The following is a 25,009-nucleotide window of genomic DNA, read 5'->3' on the forward strand; positions in this document are numbered from 1 at the left end:
CAGAACTCCTGGTGATTCCTAACCCATCGTTTCATCACAACTTCTCTATACAGCTGGGTTCATCAACCATAACTCCTTCGAGGACAGCCTGAAACCTAGGAGTTGTGATGGATCATCAGTTAAGCTTCACAGACCATATTGCTACAATGACCCGGTCCTGCAGGTTTGCCTTATACAACATTAGGAAGATTAGACCCTTCCTGTCAGAGCAAGCAACCCAACTTCTTGTGCAAGCTCTTGTTCTCTCCAGACTGGACTATTGTAATGCTCTCCTGGCTCTTCCTGCATGTACTGTCAAGCCTCTGCAACTGATCCAGAATGCAGCAGCGAGGGTTGTCTTCAATGAGCCAAGAAAAGCTCACGTTACTCCTCTCCTCATCAGGTTACACTGCTACCAGTAGCTGCTCGCATCAAATTCAAGGTACTGATGCTTGCCTACAAGACGACCACTGGCACGGCACCAACTTACCTAAACTCACTGGTCAAATCTTATGTGCCCTCCAGAAGTTTGTGCTCCGCAAGTGAACGACGCCTTGTGGTGCCATCCCAAAGAAATTCAAAATCACTCTCACGGACCTTTTCCTGGACTGTGCCCAGCAGGTGGAATGACCTCCCAATCTCAATGTCTTTACTCATTTTCAAGAAACATCTAAAGACTCATCTTTTTCGGCTGCACTTAACCAACTAATATTAGCTCTTTATTTCTTTTTTTGTCATTCATTAAAAAAAAAAACAACAACAACAACAACAACAAAAAAAACCTAGTCTAGTTCTGAACTAGACTAACTGAGACTTGTCATGGCACTTGTATACTGTTGTTGTTTTGTTGTTGTTCTCTTGTTGATCTGATTGCTTCTATTCTTCTCATGTGTTAGTCACTTTGGATAAAAGTGTCTGCTAAATGATTAAATGTAAATTGTATGTAAATAATATTGCTAAAATCCTTTAAAATGTATTTAAAATATAAATTTCACAAACAGGCATTACTTGCACGGTCATTAGCTTTTAAGCACCGCTCACCGGTAAGCTACTTCATTTGGAACAATCAAGACATTTATATGAGAGAAAAATCTTCGTTTTTTTTTTTTTTTTTTTTTTTTTTTTTTTTATAACTGATAAGAGAAAAGACCCATCAATGATTCTTCTCTGAAATGACGTACATTTTTTTTTTTATTATTGTGAATGCAAACAATACAAAGATGACATCTGAAATGACGTACGTTGTTTGCTGAGGAGGAAGGAAACATGACGTAGCATTCAAAATTGTGGAGTCTTTTTTCTTTCTTTCTTTCTTTTTACTATCATTTGCGATAGCTTTCGTGAAGCTCGCTGCACTTTAAAGGAATAAGTCATCGAGGAAACTTTCATACACAGAGGTATGTGTGTGTGTGTGTGTCATTTCGTGGGGAAGGGAAATATAAACTCTAAAACTCAGGTCTTGATCTGGATTTTTGTTAAACCAGAGAGGATGGTCGGGGTGTATGTACATTTCCAGACGGGGCACAAATCATGTTCAAGGGCCATGGAAATGGCGTTATTTTACTGACAAATGTTGAGAGGGCATTATTGTAGCGCGAAATCTCTCCGCTCGCGCGCGAACTTTCTTGGCTCTCACACAAAACCGGGCGCGCGCGCTCAGATATGCGCTGCTCTTAAAACCTCTTTCCTCTCACTCAAACTGTGTCTGAAATCGCTCACTCGTCCACTAATCCCTATATACACAGTTGAGTGCACTAGATCAGGGAGGAGTAAACTAATAAGTGAAGGAATCGGACGGTGACGTGAGACTCGGAGATGCTGCAAAAACACTGCCATGTACTTTTATATTACATGTACCTTATTTTAGAAAGTAATATTACTAGCAATAATACTCAAAATTACTTTATATTGCAATTATACATACAGCAGGTGATAAATAAAGTATATGAACAATGCAGTGCTATAATTGACATTGCATTTAGTACATTATTATTACATTATTATTGCATTTATTATATAATAGCCTTATGTGACAAAAAGTGTCTGTAGTAAACAAATCATTATTATTTGTTATTGTCCAGCAGTCATAGATTTCTAAGCCAATTAAAAGCTAGAAATTTGAGAAAAAATAAAAGTTGTCTATATAAAACTACATATTTGCTTAAAGTTGTCTTGTGTTTGATGCGTTTGGGAAGGTGCAAAACGCTCTTGCGGTAGAATACTTTGAAAGGCTATACTGCTTCAAGTCAGACGCTGATCGATTTGCTCAAACCGAACACAACTTTATGTGACCCCCCCAGGTGCCGGGTCTGCATCGGAGGGCCCCCTAAAATGTAATTAAAACCACACTGTGTGTTGAAAATAATATAATGGTAACAATTGTGTAAGTAGTAAAAACAATACTAGTGCAATCACTAAGTTCGAAACATTTCCTCCCTTGCCTCACAGTGCTTGGGTCCAGTGCTTTATCTCTTTACCGCACAAACACACACACACACACACACATTCTTGCAAACCCTACAAAGTGAGGACTTAGTTAAATACCTACAAACTGAGGACATGCCTTTCCCCTTGTTTTCAGGAGACAGTATTACCGTTTCTAGACACTAGATGGCACTTCGAAGCTATACACTCCATTAAACAAAGAAAAACACTAAGAAATGCATAAAAGTTTTTAACCATCCAAGTGAGGACATGATATTGTGATTTTTTTTGAGTCACTTTAAATTTGAAGATTCAAACTTAAAGACCAATATAAAATAAGAAAATTATGTTGATTGATAACCCAGCAAAAGTCTGTGGCATGTTTCAGTTCTAATATGGCAACGTCGTGCTCTACGTGCCCACATGACGTTCTGATGTTTCTTTTTTAAAGTAGATTATAAATATTTATCATCCTGCGTGTTATATTTTGTGGTTATTTTTTAATCACTCGACATTAGATCACTATATTTTACTTTTTTCTATATTGTTTATACTTATTTATGGGCAACAAATTAATAAATTATAATCAGCACCTTCAGCAAATGTACACTTTGAAGAGTAAAAATGACATACAAAGTTACACAATTCAGCATTTATTGAGCAAAATTCGTTTTATACTTGCTAAACAGATTTCCACTGAGTAACAAAGATCGGAGCAAATAAAATTAAAATTAACTAAAATAAACTCCGTTTAGAAACATCTTAAAAGAGCTTTCTCTTGACTCTAATTATTTCATTATAGACAAAATACTTGACATCCTTCCATGTCCTGGTCTTGAGTGCTGGGGACTCCTGTGTGATGCACAACATGCAGGCTTCTTTCCCTGGAACTTTTCTCAATGCTATAAACTTGCCCATTCGTCTCTCCACTGCACTGCTCTCCTCTCGACTCCATGGTCTTTTTGTTTTCCCTTTTTGAATATCTAATGGAAAAATAAACACAGCTCAGCAAGATCTCTAAAATGTGAATATCTCACAGTTAAATGTATTTAACTCAGTTGCCATCTTATGACACTAAACACTGATAAACATTTGAAAAAAATTGCACCTTTTACCCTTATGTATACACCTTTTTTTTTTTAAGGTAAGAGTGGGCAAAGTAGACCCACTTAAACTGAATCCAATGTAATGGTACAGCACTAAACCAGTGTTAAATCTAGAACTAAACTAGACCTAAACCAGGGCAAGAATGTCAGGTCAGGATCAAACTAAGGCAAAAATCAGGACTAAACCAGGGATAGCTCCAGAAATAAACTCAGAACTACCATTTAGCAATTAGGCAATCATGCCAAAAATCAAATATAGCATATTTGTTTTCAGTTACAGCTAAGATTTTTACTCATGATAAAAAATGTTGCCAGCTTACCCTAATTCATGCATATAATATATGAAAATACAAATAAAAAACATCAAATTTTTAATTTTATACTTATATACTTTATACACACTTTTTAGTAAATTAAAATCAGCTGAAAGAAAAATACGTTCTGTGAGAGACCACTGAATCCAATAAAAAAAAACCTTCTTCAAACCAGACTCTGTTAAGTCCCTCAGTGTTGTCAATGTGGATCAAAGCTGCTCATGAAATAAAGCCAAAATCTTGTTTTTAAAGAATTAAAAAAAACTAGAACTTTACCATCAGTGCGTGTTTTCATGCTCCTTTTCCCAGGGGGTTTCATGTTGGACCTCTTCTGTGTGCCTCCATCCTCTTCTGCGCTGTCATATATTTCATCAGACACTAAAAAAAACACAAACACATTTGAGCTACTTATAAGAAGACAGAGTCATCCAGGCTGTCCAAAATAAGGACTGCTTCTCATTTGAGTAAATCTCAACTTTTACTTATACACCCGTTAATGTAGTTAAAGCATGTTGTCAATAACTCACTGTTCTTTATTACTAATTAATATCTATTACATTAGTGCATTGCAGAACCCTGTTACCACTTGTTACATGTAAATCATCATAATTAATAAGGTTTCTTCTTTAAAGGGTTAATTCACCCAATAATCAAAATTAAGTCATTAATAACTCACCCTCATGTTGTTTCAAACCCGTGAGACCTCTGTTCATCTTCAGAACACAGTTTAAGATATTTTAGATTTAGTCCGAGAGCTCTCAGTCCCTCCATTGAAGCTGTGTGTACGGTCTACTGTCCATGTCCAGAAAGGTAAGAAAAACATCATCAAAGTAGTCCATGTGACATCAGAGGGTCAGTTAGAATATTCTGAAGCATCGAAAATACATTTTGGTCCAAAAATAGCAAAAACTACGACTTTATTCAGCATTGTCTTCTCTTCCGTGTCTGTGTGAGAGAGTTCAAGTGTGGTGATATCCGGTTCGTGAACGAATCTTTCGATGTAACCGGATCTTCTTGAACCAGTTCACCAAATCGAACTGAATCGTTTTAAACGGTTCGCATCTCTAATACGCATTAATCCACAAATGACTTGAGCTGTTAACTTTTTTTAATGTGGCTGACAGTCCCTCTGAGTTCAAACAAACCAATATCCCGGAGTAATTCATTTACTCAAACAGTGACTGACTGAACTGCTGTGAAGAGAGAACTGAAGATGAACACCGAGCCGAGCCAGATAACGAACAAAAGACTGACTCGTTCACGAGTGAAGAACCGTTTCTGTCAGACGCGTCCAATTCGTGAACCGAGGAGCTGATGATACTGCGCATGTGTGATTCAGCGTGAAGCAGACTGACACACAGAGCGTCTGAACTGAACTGATTCTTTTGGTGATTGATTCTGAACTGATTCTGTGCTAGTGTTATGAGCGCGGGTAAACCGAAGGCTTGAATCAAGGGCAATCATCGCCAATGACGCCATTACGCAAAAGAACCGGTGAACTGTTTTCTTCAACCGGTTTATTGAATCGAACTGTCCGAAAGAACTACTGGTGATCCAAACAGCGATGCAACTGGTTCTTCACTCGTGAACGAGTCAGTCTTTTGTTCGTTATCTGGCTCGGCTCGGTGTTCATCTTCAGTTCTCTCTTCACATCAGTTCAGTCAGTCACTGTTTGAGTAAATGAATTACTCCGGGATATTGGTTTGTTTGAACTCAGAGGGACTGTCAGCCACATTAAAAAAAGTTAACAGCTCAAGTCATTTGTGGATTAATGCGTATTAGAGATGCGAACAGTTTAAAACGATTCAGTTCGATTTGGTGAACTGGTTCAAGAAGATCCGGTTACATCGAAAGATTCGTTCACGAACCGGATATCACCACACTTGAACTCTCTCACACAGACACGGAAGAGAAGACAATGCTGAATAAAGTCGTAGTTTTTGCTATTTTTGGACCAAAATGTATTTTCGATGCTTCAGAATATTCTAACTGACCCTCTGATGTCACATGGACTACTTTGATGATGTTTTTCTTACCTTTCTGGACATGGACAGTAGAGCCCGACCGATATGGATTTTTGGGGGCCGATGCCGATGCCGATATTAACTCGAAAAGAGCCGATTTATAAGCCGATATTTTGATTTTGAAAATAAACTGGATATTAGACCCATTTCCTATAAGCTGCACTTACACAACATTCAATAGCAAAATATCTGCCTGTTCTATGTATGTGGGCTGTATAAACCATTTTCCAGAAGGGATTATGTTAAAAAAAAGCCTTAGATTACGGTCTCAATCACTAAACAATTGCACATCAAAAGTATATATTTTTTAATGATCAAAAAACAGTCTGGTTTTAAACATTTAACACTTTTACTTTCTTCCAGTTGAAGCTGGTTTTAACAGTCTCTGTGTGTACTGTAAATAAATTATAATACTAAAGTTAAAGTATTTGCAGAAGTAGTCCCACACTTTGCTGCTACAGCATTCACCTTTTTCAGCCATCTGTAGGGCAGAAAGAGAGACAATGAAAGAATAAGCATGTGTATTAATAATATCACCATATATCATTACACATGTCATCATTAGAATTATAATAATAATAAACAGGGATCTCCTACATAGGCAAAAATTATATATATATATGTCAAGCAATAGGTATTAACCTCCTTATATTTAACACTATTATTTCAACATTTTCCTGTTATGTCTGTAAAGCTGCTTTGAAACAATATGTAAGAAAAAAAAAGAAAAGAAAAAAGCGCTTGTTCAGCTCACATTTATTTACATGTCCCATCTGGTTTAATCATTTCTTACGCACCTACTGTAGTTACTGTAACTACACTATATTTGCTCTCACAGACACATTCACAACGGACCCGTTTATCTTCTCCTCTTCTCTTTGTGCAGTCTGAATAAAAACATCGTCATGCGCTGGCGAACGTAAAGTTAGCCTACTGTTACCGGAAGATTACGGAATCAATTCGAAGTTGAATGGTTAACGTTAGTGTCATGAACACACCGCTGTCAATTTTGAGAAGAACCACCTTCAAACAAGTTAATAGCAAGCATTTAAGGGGCCTGCTAAAAAGGAAGCTATATTAGCGTTAGAGTAACGTAACCAGCCTGAATTCACCAAATTGTTCCCTGGACCTGAGGGTAGCCTCTTCTTCCTTGCTTCTCTCTTAATTATCATCAGCTGGACTAGCGCTATCGCTCGCTTCTTACAACGGGACAGATACATGTTTGCTGCTGACCGAAAGGAGGAACAACAGACTATGAAAGAGCTCCCGCTAAAAGTTTTTAAAACTCCGCCTACGCCATAGCGCAGCGCAGCACAAATCGCGTTGTATCTGAAGGGCAATGCTAAACCCAGGGGGCAAGCGCTGTGCATACCGCGTCCTGTGTGAAAGGCCCATTACGCGGTCATTATGTGGGAAACACACCGCAATAGAATAAGAATAAGTTAAACGCTAACATTATAGTTCGACCTCTTATTAACGTTCGCGCTCTTCCACTGATAAACATGGTATTAGCTTTGTGGCTAATCTAATATCGCAATGCATTAGCGGCTGTAAGTGATGTTGCAGAATATTTAGAAGTGATAATGATAGGACCGTTAACTAGAACTACCACACCGTTTTTATATACAGTGTATGAACTAAATCTACAATCATTTCACATGACGAACGACAGACTCACCTGGGTGGCTTGGCTGATCGCTTTCTTCTTTGTGGATTTCTGGCGCTGTTGCAACTCTGGAGCTGCAGACCGCCCACTGGCAACTAAACTGTTTCTCATGTTTCATCGGCCGTTATGAACGCCGATGCCGATTTAAATGCAATTAGCTCATATCGGCCGATAATATCGGCCGGCCGATATATCGGTCGGGCTCTAATGGACAGTAGACCGTACACACAGCTTCAATGGAGGGACTGAGAGCTCTCGGACTAAATCTAAAATATCTTAAACTGTGTTCTGAAGATGAACAGAGGTCTTACGGGTTTGAAACAACATGAGGGTGAGTTATTAATGACATAATTTTGATTATTGGGTGAATTAACCCTTTAATCTTCCGATTAAAAATGTTTGGGATGAAGCAGTAAATTGTCCAGAGCTTCTGACAGCAGCAGGAGGAAACTGTGGTTGATGTCCCTCAGTGTTGTCAATGTGGATCAAAACTGCTCATGAAATAAAGCCAAAATCTGGTTTTTAAAGAATTAAAAAACTAGAACTTTACCATCAGTGCGTGTTTTCATGCTCCTTTTCCCAGGGGGTTTCATGTTGGACCTCTTCTGTGTGCCTCCATCCTCTTCTGCGCTGTCATATATTTCATCAGACACTAAAAAAAACACAAACACATTTGAGCTACTTATAAGAAGACAGAGTCATCCAGGCTGTCAAAAATAAGGACTGCTTCTCATTTGAGTAAATCTCAACTTTTACTTGTACACCCGTTAATGTAGTTAAAGCATGTTGTCAATAACTCACTGTTCTTTATTACTAATTAACCCTCTGGAGTCGATTAACGCATATACGCGTTTTGCGGCTTAATCTCCTGATAACGCCGAAAATAACTTAAATTGCACTTCCAGTTTTGATCATACAGATAAGAGCAATACATCAATCGAATCTGTAAAGGTTTTACTTTTTTTTGTATACACAAGATAAAAACAAAACGCTATACTTTTGTAGAATAAAGAAAATAAACTGTGTGCGTTATCTGCTATCTCTGTCACCTCTCTTAACAGACACCTAAATGAAACAGCCCGAATCTCAGCAAATACTTGCCTCAAATACAAGAGAAATATATCTATAGAAAGCTTAAAATGTCTACTTTTAAATAAACAGATTCAAGTAAAAACCAAATAATAAATTTTTATGTAATTTGTATGAAAGTAAGGACTGGTCCAGTTTCTCCTGTATCGTCTCATTATAGATAATGTGTTCCCGCCTACCTCTTAGCGCGCTGTTCATATGGAAATGAACTGAGGTGAGCCAGGTAATCACGGACACGCCCCCGAGAAATTACATAAAACGTAAAGGATCATCATAGAAATTTACTTTTTTTTTTTTCTGCGCGTTTGGATGATGGCACGCTAGACGGGTGAAGAAGTGCTTCATATGATCCTGGACAGCGACGAAGAGGCTACTTTATCCTCAGATGATGAACAGGACTCAGATGACGAATGTTTGCATTTTGACTGGACCCAGCTGAGGATCTAATTTTCTGACGAGTAAGCCTTTTAATATTACCTTCATGATTTAAAATGTTGCTCAGCTATAGCATATTTTATATCTACATTTGGACATCTCCAAACAGGCTTGACTAAAATCAGAGCAAAGCACGTATTTAACTAAATATTATGATATATGATGATGATGATGATATATAGCCTATATAATTATATAATACACACATAATGCTATAGGCCGAGATATGCATCTTATATCTCTTATAAAAATTAACCATGTTTATTTTTTTTTGTAATTATTTCATTTGTTTTTTTTTTTGTTTTTTACATTGTCGATTGTTTAGACTATTTTTCAAAATGGTGAAATTGTTTACCAACCTAGCTTGTTGGTGAATATCAGATGTGGTTAAAGTTTCAGAAGTGTTATACCCGGCTATTGGCGTTTCGCGATCATCCGAGGTGTAAATGTATCATAAAGCTGCAAATGTCGCTGATAAGTGGGCCATCGGCAGACATATACGCGCGTCTATTCTTATCAATGATGTAACGTTTTATCAGTTATGAATCCTCCGCTAATTGCTAACAACAGTTTCAATTTTCTTTTAGGATTGTGGTTGCATCACCGGCAACATGCATAACAAAGGCACGCGAGTGCCGTGTTTTGAGTTCGCTGGAAAATCATACTGAGTAAGTACACAGTATTGTACCTTTATTATACTTTTATTATGCCTATGCCTAAATAATATGGAAATATTATTTGTAGTTTGGATGGCAGAATAAGCAAATCTTAACTTAACAAAAATAATGTTAATAATGTTATGCCTGTTTCCCACATGAAAAATATATATTGTAATTTAGCTATAGTGAATACTATAGTTTTTGAACCATAGCCTACTATAGTAACGTGTATTGTACTGTATATATTATAGTATTTACAACACTATTTCTTAATATATGTCATCAGTTGTTAATTTTTTTAACACTTTTAATACACCACTTTCATGTTTTACCTGCATCAAAAAAGCAAATTTTTATTTTTATTCTTTATTTCAGATGTGAAAATAACAGTGCAAAAGAACCTGTGGCAAAGAGAACTAAAGCAAATAAGCATCCCACTTGGTCATGGAAAACAGGATAATATTGACATGGCTCCACAGGCTCTGAGATTCCTGCCCACACGGGAACCTGGACCACAACTAAGACCATGTGATGCACACACTCCCATGAGTCTTTTCAAAAAGTTTTTTTCTGACACTACTGTGTCGAAACACCAATGGTCAGGCTGCCAGGGCATGTGCAAAGGGACAAAATATTAATGAACAGGTGTCAGCATCAGTGAGCTGTACTGCTACATTGGGCTACTCTTCTACATGGCCATGGTGAAGTTGAGTTCCATCACAGACTACTGGCAGCAGAACAATCTCTTTTCCTGCCACAATCATGTCAAGGGACAGATACCGCACAATTTCATGGAATCTGCACATGAGTAACCCAGATGCAGACCAGGACAAAGACAAAAAGAGCGGCACAGCTGAACATGACCGTCTTTTCAGAGTCAGACCTCTCATGGACACAATCCGGCTTGCATGTAAGGCCATCTACCAACAAAGAAAAAATTTGGCAGTGGATGAAAGAATGGTGGCATGCAAAGCAAACACAGGAATGACTCAAACAACTTGAAGCCTCATTTGGTTGGCTTGGCTTTCATGTACTGTTCTTGTGGATTCATCAAATGGATATACTGCAGATTTTGCAGTTTACACAGGAAAGAACCACTTTCACACAGGCCATGGACTTCCATATGACGCTGTGACATCTCTGTTGGACCGTACAGTTTTGGGCTTTGGTTACCATGTATACATGGAAAATTTTTACACTAGCCCCAAGCTCCTAAGAGACTTGTTTGCTTTGAAGTTTGGTGCATGTGGGACTTACAGAGACAACAGGAAAGATTGCCCTCGGAATGCAGCTAACTCACGAACCAAAAAATCAGTGAGGGGCTCCATCAGGTGGATTCGAGACAAAGATCTTGTGTTTGTGAAATGGATGGACACACGAGAGGTGTCTGTCTGCTCCACCACCCATGCTGCTTAGACAGGAGACAATGTGCAGAGGAGGGCAAAAACACAAAATGGATGAAGGAAAAAGAGTTTTCCATGTCCTGCACCTGTGACTGCCTACAACCAGCACATGGGGGGCGTTGACCTGTCTGATCAGCTGTTACAATACTACAGTACACAGCACAAAACAATGAAGCGGTACAGAAAGCTATTTCTACACTTCTTGGACATTGCTGCCACCAATGCTTTTATTGTACACAAAGAGCTTTATGGCACCATGACCCACAAGGAGTTTATGGAAGAACTAATTGCAGAGCTCTGTGGTGTGTCACAGAAAATACCACCAAAGCGGATCAGTGCTGACCATGTGCCTATTCCAGGATCTGAGCAGCCCTCAGGTGCCACTACTGGTCGCCGGACTTGTGTGCTTTGCAAAGTAAAGCATGGTAAGAGACAGGACACTCCTTGGAAATGCCAGGCATGTGATGTGCACTTGTGTGTCCAGGTAAAAAGAAACTGCTTCCTGGAGTGGCACAAAGACATATAAATGTGCAATTCTGGGCACTTTATGATAAAGTGGTCCCTTTTTGTTTTTTATCTTGCACTCTTCTGGTTTACAATTATTTTTTTATGTTGCACTTTTCCTGTTTACCATGTTTTTTTTGTTTTTTTGTACAGTTTCACCTTGATTGTGTCTTCTGTGTTTTTGGTAACTTCTAATGTTATTTTGTGTGATAAATAGTCTAAATAATAAACAAAAAAATATATAAATTTATTTTTTGTCCTCACATTCTTTCTTGTAACTCCTCCCTCTCAGTGTCACAGCTGACTGAGAGGCTCATTATGCAGCTCATTATGCAGGGCTTTGTCTTCTCAGGTGTAAACCACAATGATATTCATGATAGTTGACGCCTACTCACATATGACTTTTACCAACAAAAAGTGACGTAGAACTTTTAAATCAATATACTGTTTTCTGTGAGTGAGTTAACAAGATGATTTTCACATTATTTAGAAAGAAAAGTTCTAGGCTACAAGCTCCAGTTCTCAACAATCCCTGGAACCAATGTTCTGTATGTGTTTTTTTGCCTTATTCAAGTGATTTAACATTTTTTAGTTTTTCACTAACCATGCATAACATTTTGTTTCTCAAAAACACAATAATATACATACATGCTGCTCACATATAATTATAGCCCAGTTTGGGCTGATTACAGTGATATTAGACTTTACCCATTTAAATGTGTATAAGAAACTGAAAAAAGCACAAATGTCAGGGCATGACAAAACTTCTCCAGGCCCCAAAAATACCCTTAGACTCCAGAGTTAATATCTATTACATTAGTGCATTGCAGAACCCTGTTCCCACTGGTTACATGTAAATTATCATTAATTAATAAGGGTTATTCTTTAAGGGTTTACATTTGAACTGTACACCTGCTATGCAACAACAGTATAACAATTAAATTCTCTCTTAATCTTCCGATTAAAAATGTTTGGGATGAAGCAGTACATTGTCCAATCAGAGCTTCTGACAGCAGCAGGAGGAAACTGTGGTTGATGTCCCTCAGTGTTGTCAATGTGGATCAAAACTGCTCATGAAATAAAGCTAAAATCTTGTTTTTAAAGAATTAAAAAACTAGAACTTTACCATCAGTGCGCGTTTTCATGCTCCTTTTCCCAGGGGGTTTCATGTTGGACCTCTTCTGTATGCCTCCATCCTCTTCTGCGCTGTCATATATTTCATCAGACACTAAAAAAAATAAACAAAAAAATAAATAAAAATTTGAGCTACTTCTATGAACAGGAGAGCACATAACTTTTTTGGTCTTGTTCTCAGGGGTGAACCTGGGGTTGTTGTTTGGACCTCACCTTATTTTTTTTTAAATACATTTTTTCCATGGTCAATAAAAGGCATACGTGAATAATATAAAAAAAAGTAAAAAATAAAATGGATAAAACCAGTACAACAAAATGTTTTTCTAAGCTCCCTAGTATGTACAGGGTTCTATCAGCAAGTCTAATTTAATGCTTTTTAATGCCATGTCTATCGTCAAATTGTCAGTTTATTTGCAAATAGAGTAAACTACAGTTTATAATGCATAAAGTGGGTAGCCCAAGAGGAAAAGTAAATACCCCGGTATTTAAACCAAATGAAATTACAGCTTTTTAAGCACTGCTGTTCTGATGCACTGCAGACCGCCGTCGAATGACGTCGCAGCCCCTCGCCTTCTGGATACAGAACCGATCTGACACACCAGGCTACGAAGCCTAGAACAGCTCAGGAAGAGCATGTGCGGAATGTACTAGTTTGTGTGATAAAAGCCAGTGATAAATACTAAAACTATCCTTTATTCACGAGCAGAAGGACAGAAAAAAAAACTGTTTAGTATGAGATTGCATAATATTAGAAAGAATGATAAAATAAATAAATATTTTAATGAAAAATGAAAAAATTTTAATTCGTACGGAATGTTACTTTGAAAACCTGGATGTTTACCAAGGCCAGTTCCTGTTTGGTGCGATCTGAGCTGTGTGGATTGATCTGAACCATGGATGGAAAAACTAAAACTCCCTTTACCATCAGTGCACTTCTGTATGCGCCTTTTCCCAGAGGGTTTAGAGATGGACTTCTGCTGCACAACGGCGTCCTCTCTGTCGTCCTCTGCACCGTCATCCATTTCCTGAGACACTATAAACACATAAATACATTAGAGCTGCTTATATGAAGACAGAGTCTTTTACTAAACAGAAGAAAACCTTAGATTAATAGTGTTTGTGTGATGTGTTGTTATTATTGATTAACAGGTTCCAGCAAATAAATTAATTTTATAGTAAATTAAAATAGTATTGGACATAGATGCTGTTACTTACTGGTGTTGGGTTCCTCTTGCATTCCTGATTGTAATTCCGTTTGATCTGTAAAAAAAAAAAAAAGGAAAGTTAGGGGTCCAATTATGGGTACCAACATCTGTTTAAAGGGGTCTTGAACTGAGAAATTGAATTTTCCTTGAGCTTTTGACATAAAGGATATTCTTAAAGTATGATGACCTCTTATAAGTTTTAGAGCTGAAAATTTCCTTGGAAGTCCAATAAAAGCTTTTATTGACACCAGACTCAGAAAACGACAGGATCTATGACATCAAAGGGCAGCAAGCTCCGCCTCTGCAGAAGAAGATCAACGCCTACTTCATCCTCTCTGTCGGTTTAGCCCCGCCCATCAAATTGCACATGACATGCATAGTAACGTAGGCCTATGTGGTGCTTAACCAGATCGAGCTACCAAGCAATAAACATGCCGTTGAGGATTACAAAATATTGTGCAGTGCCTGGACTCAACAACAAAGCAGCAACATGTCAGTAACTGTTAATTCTAATGCCTGATCTGATATTAATGATTTATGTACAGTCAGATGATCTTTCTCTGTGTGTCAGTAAATCAAACCAGTTACTAAACTTTAACTTGCGTGGTTTCTCTTAGTATGATGAAAATCTGTTATTTAATGGTGATTAAATGATATAAAGAAAGCAAATCAAAGAACGCTCCCTTTGCAATCATTGGAGCAGCGCAAGCTGAAGCTGTCAATCAAACAGAGCAAGTAAATTATGACAATTTTGGTGTTAAAGGCATACTACCGTTATAAGTGCACCCCAGGAAACATTATTAAACAATAAAACATGACCCCTTTAAATAGGTAGGATATTTCTATACAAACCACAGATAGCAGAATCCAGGGTCTGAAGATTGTTCCCTTGAAGTGCCTCCGCTCCACGCTCCATGGCAAATAGAAGCTTTCCAACTTTCGCTACTTGAAAGGTTTTATCTGTCTGCCTGTAGTAATTACAGTGGACTCTAATATCATGACCCATAAACTTGGCTACCTGCTCAAGTTCTTGGTTTGAGAGGTCCAGGAGTTGACATAATGTTGCCACGTGCTTCCGAAGCTTTGTAGATCGGAGCAGTTCAGGATTGTCTGCTTTACATTCCAGTGAAAATTTTCTTAGACAGTCACAGCCACGGATGTTTGTTGTTGTGCCCATGTTGGCGAACAAAAAAGGGTTGTCCCGACGAATGCCAACTTTCTCCCTGAGTTCTATCATGAAATCGATGGAATCTTTAGTGCGCTCCAGAAACAACACCGGTACTTTCCTACCTCTTTTTCCTCGAGTGACCATCCTGGTCAATCTCTGGCTTAAGATTTTCTCCACAGGTGACAGTGTCTGATAAATGTCTTTATTAACTTGGCCAGTGTCAGCCTTAAGGTACATGTCCAGTGTTATCCGAGAGGCTTCTCCTTCGCGCTTTTTATTGAAGACGATGACTTGAGCCAGAAGACTCTCACTTAGTCTTTTGTATGCTGTAACAGTTACATTCTGTCTCAAGTCATTTTTTGCCTCATCTTCAATTTTCCTCAGATAGTTCTGCAATGTAACGATATCTTTGGTTAAAGGAACACTATCATCATTGTTCCATTTTTTTTGTTCCATGGAGCTGTGAGCATTGGTTGACACATAATCTGACCACATTTTGTCAAGAAGCTCCTTAAACTTCTTTGTTTTCTTCTCAGAAATTATATCTGACACCATGAGACAATGTCCAATCCAAGCCTCGGTTGCTGCTTTGAGTGAGAAGCCAATTTTCACAGCCGTTGATGGCTTTCCATATTCGGTCTTCTCTGAATTGTAGTTTGACACTTTTCTTGCCGCATCAATTGCCAGGTTAAATTTGGTTGGATCACACAAGTCTTTGAGCCCTTTAATCTTTTTGTCAATTTCCTTAGCTGCCAATACAAAGCGACCTAGTTCTCGCATTTTCTGTGCTATGTAACGATGCTGAGACTTTTCACGTCCTTTTCGAGCATATAATGCTTCCCCATATTTACATATCATCTGATCGCTTCGGACTTGAGCAGTGACCCTATCTTGCAGCATATTGTGAATGATATTTTGGACTCCTTGTGATGATTTTTCAATTGGAAGTAGTGTGGAAGATACCGTTTGGAGCCTTTGTCTTGGTGTTCCCACATCAGATTCCTCCTTTTTGTCTCTACAAGTCTTATGTCTCCACAGGTCCCTTCTTTTAAACATTCCAAAGCAGTGCTGACAAGGTAAGTAGTCATTAACTGATGAATTTGCAGAGGGCTGTTTCCATGTGACAATCTCCCCATTACCCTTCTTAAGTACTTCCACGTTATGAAGCCAGTCACCCTTATTTCTTAGTGATTCTAGACGTTTCTTTCTTTCTTTGGACCCCACAGGGAAGCTGAAAGCATGGGCAACATCTGTTTCATCCATATGTTTCATCTGCAAATGGCGAGCAATTTTTCAATTTGACTTTTCGCAGTACACACAGTAATGGGCCTTGTCCCAGACTCTTTTGCCCTCTCTTTTTTGGCAGCTTTTTATGCTTATTTCCATACTCTTCTTGTTTCTTTTAAAAAGTTTTTCCTTTTTTGAATATGATTTCAGTTGTTGACTGACTGGTTGTAATGATCTGTGTGTGGACTCACGTGAAAGCCCTGAGCAGATTGAGACATTACTGCAGGATGAAGAGGAGCTTGGACTCCCTGGAGGAGGGTGGTATTCGTCATCTTCATCGTTGCAGCTTGACATCTCAGAATCCTCTTGCTCCTTTGACAAAGGTGAGCTGACTGCAGTAGAGTCTGGTTCATCGACCGCCTCAAAGGGCTTCATCTACAACAACATATAATTTATTACATTTTATAAAAACTTACCTGTGCATGAGAAAGCACAGTGAAAACAATGTCCTTTCAGATTTAATTCAAGGTTCAAGCAGGTATAAGCAAGTCCAGTTATTAAGTCTAAATAACCTGTTATTAGACTTTAGGACCAACAATCCTTTCTAATTTTCACACAAGATCTCATAACATCATATAAAAAGCTATGTGACAAATTATCAGTCCCTCCAGGATTTGAAGAGGATTTTCTTTAAAGTTGCATTTATTTTGGTCCATAATTCACAGCTAAAAATACCAGGGGCTATAAAAATAGTTATTCGATCTTTTTTTCCGTTTTTTTCTACATATAATTAAAAAAAGAAAAAAAAGCTTAATATAAATAATCGTACAGTGTGCACAATCATGATAATATGAAAATGAAACGGTTCAAAACAGCAGCCTAAAGTCGCTTATGCGCATCCCAGGTGCAGAATGATGTGCTTGAAGCAATAAGAAGTTAAAGCGCGCGTTGTGCAGCGCATTTTAAAGTTTACGACACAAAGATAATCCCTGTCTATATCTGCATCTAACAGTTTATTAATCATTAATTTTATTACTTTTAAATTCCAGTTATTGTGCATGTGACGCCAATTCATAGTCCTTGTGTTGTGCGATCTAACAGACACACTAGCCAGTATGACGACATCGTTTAGAAATAGCAATAGACAGCAATATAATGTAATTTTATGCGAATCCACAGCCTTTTATCTACATATCAAGTATATAATGGGAATATATCATATTGGAGAGTTTGACCTTGCTGACTGTCGATCGTTACCGAACACGACGCGCTGTTTGAGTGCTGAACAGAGAATGATTGACAGCTGCAGCGGAGGGGAAGACCAGATTCAAAACTTATGGATGTTAAAAAAATAAAAAAAACACACCTTATCGATGCACATATTCTTCTGTCCCTCACAAGAAACTATGAAATGGCTTCAGACGACTTTGAATATATAGTGCACGAAAACGTAATTGGTGCTAGTATAGTTATTTTCCTCGATTATTATTATTATTATTATTATTATCCTTTTCCCACTTTTGCCATATAATTATCAAACGGTTCTAAATATCAAGACAAGCCTAATTTTCGTTTCATTTTGAGACTGTGGTGGGACAAATTAGAATCTGGCAGGCGAAGAGTAAGCCATAGGCCTAGACGCAGGAGAGCACATGTAGCGTGCAGGTGCAGCCATAGTTCACAATCACTATCAAGTGGAAATATAAAAGTATGTACTTACATTGTTTGTGTAGGTCCTCTCACATTTTTCATGGTGACTCCTCAATTTTCGAATTCGTTTTTCGAATCGTTCAACACGAGTTGGCTTCACGGGTGCCATTTTCTCTCTGTATATTGTCTGCAGCAACGCATTCTGTTAATGTCTGCTCATCCTGAGATTTGATTGGATAATTAGCAATAGGGACAAAGCGCTGTGATTGGCTGATTCAGTTGCCATGCTTTGGGTCCGGGTAGTATCTGGGCTGACTGAGATTTTCACAAATAACATGGTAAATAAACTCATTACTAAATTAATTAATGAGGAAGTTATATATAGAAAAATATACATGTATATAAAGTAGTCTACTGTAAAAATGGCATGTAATATTTTAGTAAATAAAATAAAGTAATATTTAATATTATATAATACAGTAATATTGATTTAAATTAACAGTTTTTGATATAAGCTATTGGCTGATACTCTGGACAGGACTTTATCCTAAAATTCCTCTTGGATTTACTGCTTCAATATTACAGTTTTTTTCAATCGCTAACAAGCGCTTAACCATACTTCAGATACTTTTTCTAAACTCTTAACACAGACTCACACCTACAAAACACAATTGGCCAAATGGATAATTTTCTTCTCAAAAACACATTTTGTTAAATATATACTAAATCTTCATTTCAAAATAGAACACATCTTTCTCTGCACACACCAACTTTACCAAAACACTGGAAATCTGACTCAAAATGAAATTATTCTGTCAAAGAATAACACTTGTTTTCACCTCACAAGGTACATGCAGTCAATCAAAGTATACCAGGTTTCAAAATACTGGCTATTGTTGACATTACAAAAACTGCATAGACTTTTCAGTCTCAGTTTTACAGATATTTGCATGCAAAACATGCAATTCACTGTTTTACACTACATTTCTTAGTTAGGAACTGTATGTCCAAATGTACAGTAATGTTCACATTCAAAAGCATTCCAGTAAAAAGCTATTTTTTTCCTTTACTGTTTACTGCAGGAGGTACAGTAGAAACACGGTGTGATAGAACAGAAAAGGTTTGACAGTATTGCCTACAGTGAACAAAATATCCATGAAACACATAAGAGCATTCTGAACAAAAAACAACAACAGCAAAAAACCCAGATAAAAAAGGAGGGGGGGGGGTAAAATAAAAACAATCTCTCACTGCTCCTGCTCCTCTCACTGCTCCTTTCACTGCATCTCTCACTGCTCCTGCTCCTCTCACTGCATCTCTCACTGCATCTCTCACTGCTCCTGCTCCTCTCACTGCTCCTCTTACTGCTCCTCTCACTGCATCTCTCACTGCTCCTGCTCCTCTCACTGCTCCTGCACCTCTCACTGCTCCTGCACCTCTCACTGCATCTCTCACTGCTCCTCTTACTGCTCCTCTCACTGCATCTCTCACTGCTCCTGCTCCTCTCACTGCTCCTGCACCTCTCACTGCTCCTGCACCTCTCACTGCTCCTCTCACTGCTCCTGCTCCTCTCACTGCTCCTGCACCTCTCACTGCTCCTCTCACTGCTCCTCTCACGGCTCCTGCTCCTCTCACTGCATCTCTCACTGCTCCTGCTCCTCTCACTGCTCCTGCACCTCTCACTGCTCCTCTCACGGCTCCTGCTCCTCTCACTGCATCTCTCACTGCTCCTGCTCCTCTCACTGCTCCTGCTCCTCTCACTGCATCTCTCACTGCTCCTCTTACTGCTCCTCTCACTGCATCTCTCACTGCTCCTGCTCCTCTCACTGCTCCTGCTCCTCTCACTGCTCCTGCACCTCTCACTGCTCCTCTCACTGCTCCTGCTCCTCTTACTGCTCCTCTCACTGCATCTCTCACGGCTTCTGCTCCTCTCACTGCATCTCTCACTGCTCCTGCTCCTCTCACTGCTCCTGCTCCTCTCACTGCATCTCTCACTGCTCCTCTCACTGCTCCTGCTCCTCTTACTGCTCCTGCTCCTCTCACTGCTCCTGCTCCTCTCACTGCTCCTGCTCCTCTCACTGCATCTCTCACTGCTCCTCTTACTGCTCCTCTCACTGCATCTCTCACGGCTCCTGCTTCTCTCACTGCTCCTGCTCCTCTTACTGCTCCTCTCACTGCATCTCTCACGGCTCCTGCTTCTCTCACTGCATCTCTCACTGCTCCTGCTCCTCTCACTGCTCCTCTCACTGCACCTCTCACTTCTCCTGCTCCTCTCACTGCTCCTCTCACTGCATCTCTCACGGCTCCTGCTTCTCTCACTGCATCTCTCACTGCTCCTGCTCCTCTCACTGCATCTCTCACTGCTCCTCTCACTGCTCCTGCACCTCTCACGGCATCTCTCACTGCTCCTGCTCCTCTCACTGCATCTCTCACTGCATCTCTCACTGCTCCTGCTCCTCTCACTGCATCTCTCACTGCTCCTGCTCCTCTCACTGCTCTGGTATGGTCACAATAGACAGATGCTGTGCTAATTGTGTTTAGAGTTTTGAAAATGTGACAACTGCTTGGACAAATGCTTGTTAGCGACTGAAAAAAACTGTAAGTGACAGAGCTGCTGCACTGTGATTGGCTCATTCCTCTGGGCCTCTGAAAAAGGCCCTGAGTCCAGGCTCAGTCTGCACAACTAACCCTGCATCCACAACAACCACAGCTGCACAACTGTTTCATATGACGGTGTTAGGGTTTTTACCAAATTTGGACTCATCAGACCAAAGCACAGGTTTCCATTCGGTCTAATGTCCATTTCTTGTGTTTCTTGGCCAAAACAAATCTTCTTGTCTTTCCTTAGTAGTTGTTCCGTAGCAGCTATTTCATTATAAAGGTCTGATTTGCGCAGTCTCCTCTGAACAGTTGACGTAGAGATGTGTCTGCGACTAGAACTCTGTGTGGCATTTATTTGAGCTCTAATCTGAGGAGCTGTTAACTTGTGATTTCTGAGGATGTTGACTCATATTAACTAATCCTTTGCAGCAGAGGTGACTCTTGGTCTTTCTTTCCTGGGGCGGTCCTCATGTGAGCCAGTTTTGTGCTTGATGGTTTTTGTGACTGCCCTAATGGATATATTTAAAGTTTTTGCAATTTTCTGGACTTAATGACCTTCAGTTCTTAAGTAATGATGGACTGTTGTATCTTTTTACTCAGCATCTTGGTTCTTGCCGTAACATGCATTCTAACAGTTGTCAAATAGGGTTGTCAGCTGTGTACCAACCTGACTCATGCACAACACAACTGATGGCCCCAACCTCATTAAAAAGGCAAGAAATTCCACAAATTAACCTTGAGCATGACCCGAATTTTTTAAGTGATCAACTAAAACAATGTGAAGCTACTCATTACAGAGTCCTTTTTGGGTTTTTTAGGGCTATGGTCTTAAAGTTTTGATCAGCTGAAGAACAGTCTATTTCAGTTTAATTGTTGTTTGTAATAAATTGCTTGCTAAAAATATATATATATTTTGTATCACTCCCGTTTCTTTTTCTTTTATTTATTTTTTTTTTGGATTTTGAAGCTCTGCTTAGAACCTCCTGGAGATCCAACAGTGCACGATGTAAATTCTTGCAATTTTTCAGCTGGTCTTAAAATTTTGTTTAAGTCTGCTTTAAAAAAAACCTTCTTGGAAGCCAGACCAAGACACCGAAATTTACACCAGACATCAGACTAACACAGACCTTCACTTGCACAAGTTTCAGCCCTCTAGTCCCTTGTAAGGCCAAACAGCCACCCAAAAGACACTGGACAGAAGCCCTCCATTCAACTGTAGGGACACACAATGATAATCAAACAAAAAGGCAATCTGTCAGAAAGTAGTTACACTATATAATTATTTAAATTTCTGCACATTCAGGGCTCAGACTGTCCACTTATAGAAGAATCTGTTGTCAGTTACTGCTGCCCCTCCCCCCTCCCCTCTCGCATGCAATGGATAAATGACACAAAATCTATCCTAAAATCCCCAGCAGAGCTTTATTCCCTTTCAATTTTTTATACCCTTTTTTTTAAATTAAATATATATTATTGGACACATTTTCATTTAGTGAGCTCTCTTTTACCAGCAAAAGTGTTTGATCATATGCAAATGTAAAACATCTTGTGTAATTTTAAACTACTGTATTTTTCTGTTTTATATATATATATATATATATATCTTGTAAATCAGCTCTTGACATGAAAATCGAAAAAGGAGAAGAATCTGTTGTCAGTTACTGCTGCCCCTCCCCCCTCCCCTCTCCCCTCTCGCGTGCACGATGCACAGCTTCAGGCCTGTCTGAAACTGCGCGAGGAAAAACTATTAAGCTACTGTTTAACATCGACTGATTTCAGTACTGTGCTTTTTGCAGCCAAACGGTCTGTACAAAAAAATAAGTATGAACGCATTTAGTGGGACAAAACGTTAGTGAAGTCTGGGATGAAAACTGTCACAATTGAAGAAAGTAAAAAAACAAACAAAAAAAAAAAACCATGTAAGTTGCTAAACAGTACAGTATGGCTAATGTTAAAAATCAACAAGTTTTTCTTCAGTCTTTTTAAAACTGTGTTTTATGCCAGAGCAGGCAGAGAGGAGAGGAGACAGCTCAGCCCAGGTCAGATGAACATCCACATTATAGATTCTGGTTCTTCCAGAAAAGGTAGGAAACCTTTAAACAGTACATTTCTATTGCTATCACGTGTAGAATTTAAGACATTTTAACCTTTAAAAAGAAGAAACTTTTGCAATATTCTTTTTAACCATTTTGTTATTTTGACTTGACATTTTTTTGTTGTTGAAATTTTCGTTTGGAAATATGAACTGAATTTAGAAATGCTTTTGAAATTAAAAATGTTGCATTTAATAAACAAAATGAAGACAGCGTTTGGAGTGGAGTCATATTAAAAGGCAGTAAAGTATTGTAAAGTTATACCCTGTCTCTCCAGCGCAGTCACACACAGTGTAGGGCTGTCATGGAGGTTATACGCAAATAAATGCAGTTTACCCATCTCTGACATGTCAGAAATAGTTCATCCACCTCTCAGCAGTTTATGCTCTTCCAGAAAACCATTAAGTAGACCTACCATTGGTTATAAACATTAAACAGCACCAGCCTCCACCGTCATCAAAAACACCCCTGGACAACATATAAGTAAGAGGACAGGACTGCTGACATAACCAAAGTCCTTTCAGGGCAAGTCGTGCCCCTCGGCCGCCATCTTAGTAACGCCTCCGGGCAGCTATTTCAGAATAACAAGACCAACTCCTATCTAAATGAATGTGCAGAGAGTCAGAACTGCACTTTCACTGGTCACCGGGACATAAAAACAGCATGTATAGAAACTGCAGTGAAATATGATAAAAATCGCTGAAAAATGTTGAGGACTTTGCCCCAAAATAAGGTTTAAAACACCTTTTTCCCCACAGGTTATACCTTTACTGTGCATGCGCAAGGGTTCCTCAACTGTGCGCATACGTCAGTGGAACCAGACGATAGGCTTAAATGTTTCCCGGCTTGACTGTTAAAAGCAGATGATTGTTTACAGTGGATAAGACACATGCCTTTGGTCTGACAGACCCGGGTTCGAATCCACTGTGAGACACCAGTGTGTACCTGAGCAACACACTTAACCCCTAGTTGCTCCAGAGGCGTGCGATCTCTGACATATATAGCAATTGTAAGTCGCTTTGGATAAAAGCGTCAGCTAAATGAATAAATGTAAATGTAATGTAAATGATTGTCTTTCCTGCGGGAGGGGTGGGGTGCATACAACCGCCATCTTTGCCGTTATGGTTTTTCCTTATATAGTTGTATTGAGGATTAAGGAAGTGGCATGTCTCTTATAAATTGTCTCTGACATATCTGAGTTACTCATTCGGGCAGCAAGTAGCTAACTGGACAAGCCACGCACCAAGCAGAAATGACATAAGCATATCTTACAGACAGCCAAGTATAAACCACATAGACCCAGCAAACATTCATCAACAATTCTACTACTTAGTAGGCCTTGTCATCAAAAGACAGGGCTGGCTTTAATAAGTGAAATGAACAAATGACTTACCGTCAGAAGAGTTGCAGGCTACGTGTGGCCGGAGTGTCAGAGTCTGCTGATGGAAGAGGCTGAGGAGGTCTAAACCATTTTCGTATATCCATGTTTTTGTCTATGATTAGGCTAACAGTTAGCGCTAAATGTCTATGATAAAGACAGACAAACTGAAATGGATTATGTGCACAGCGAGCTGAAAATCAAATGTAACAACATGTTTACTCAGTGACCAATAAGCATTGATTTGTGATGACCAAGCCTAGTAAGCCTAACCTGATTTTACCAAGTGAGACATGTTCCTGGGACAACATCGTTGTTGACCCTGGAACAACATTGTGATTAACCAATCAGATTTGAAGAACCAGTTTATAGATTTTGTGAAGTTTATGCTTAAAATCAGTGTTTGGTGCTTGTACATCAGTGTCATTCATCTATCATTTCCTCTGATTTTAGGGATTACTCATGGTTAAGGTTAGGTTTAGGTGTAGGGATATGGTTAAGAATATATTTTTGGAGTAAAATGTTGTTCCAGGGTCAACAAAATATGTTGACCTAGGAACACTTCGGACTTGGCAAAATCAGGACGTGCGCCTAGTAACATGTCATGAACCACCATAATTAATGTTTTCTCGTTGATTTAATTGTATTTCATTTAAGTTATAGTTTGTACATTTAATATTAAAAGAATAACTAAAAGTTTTTTTTGGGGGGGTGGGGGGCATGCCATGGCCTGTGGTAGGAGGGGCATCAATGACTGCTGGGGGGGCACAGTGCTCAAATGCCCCACCACAGCGCCGACACTGATAAAAGTAAATCACTTATAGCAGGATTGTGGAAACAGGACATTAATAGTTAAATGCATGTATTAATGTTAACGTACTATCTCTGTATTTAAAAATATATTTAGTTACCACTTGTAGTACACTATGGGTTCAAATGTACTATAAGTA

At 38.9% G+C, this 25,009-nt stretch overlaps 1 protein-coding gene across 1 annotated transcript in view; it reads left to right on the top strand.

Moving 5' to 3' along the window:
• Positions 1-1,273: 1,273 nt before the first annotated feature.
• Positions 1,274-25,009, top strand: part of LOC127962356 (NACHT, LRR and PYD domains-containing protein 1 homolog) — a 54,930-nt gene continuing 31,194 nt past the window's right edge. The window contains exon 1 of the mRNA XM_052561930.1: positions 1,274-1,376. The gene's annotated coding sequence lies outside the window, so the exon portion shown is untranslated. The remainder of the gene's footprint in view (positions 1,377-25,009) is intronic.

This window comes from Carassius gibelio, chromosome B7 (genome assembly GCF_023724105.1).
Source record: "Carassius gibelio isolate Cgi1373 ecotype wild population from Czech Republic chromosome B7, carGib1.2-hapl.c, whole genome shotgun sequence".
Lineage (NCBI taxonomy): Eukaryota > Metazoa > Chordata > Actinopteri > Cypriniformes > Cyprinidae > Carassius > Carassius gibelio.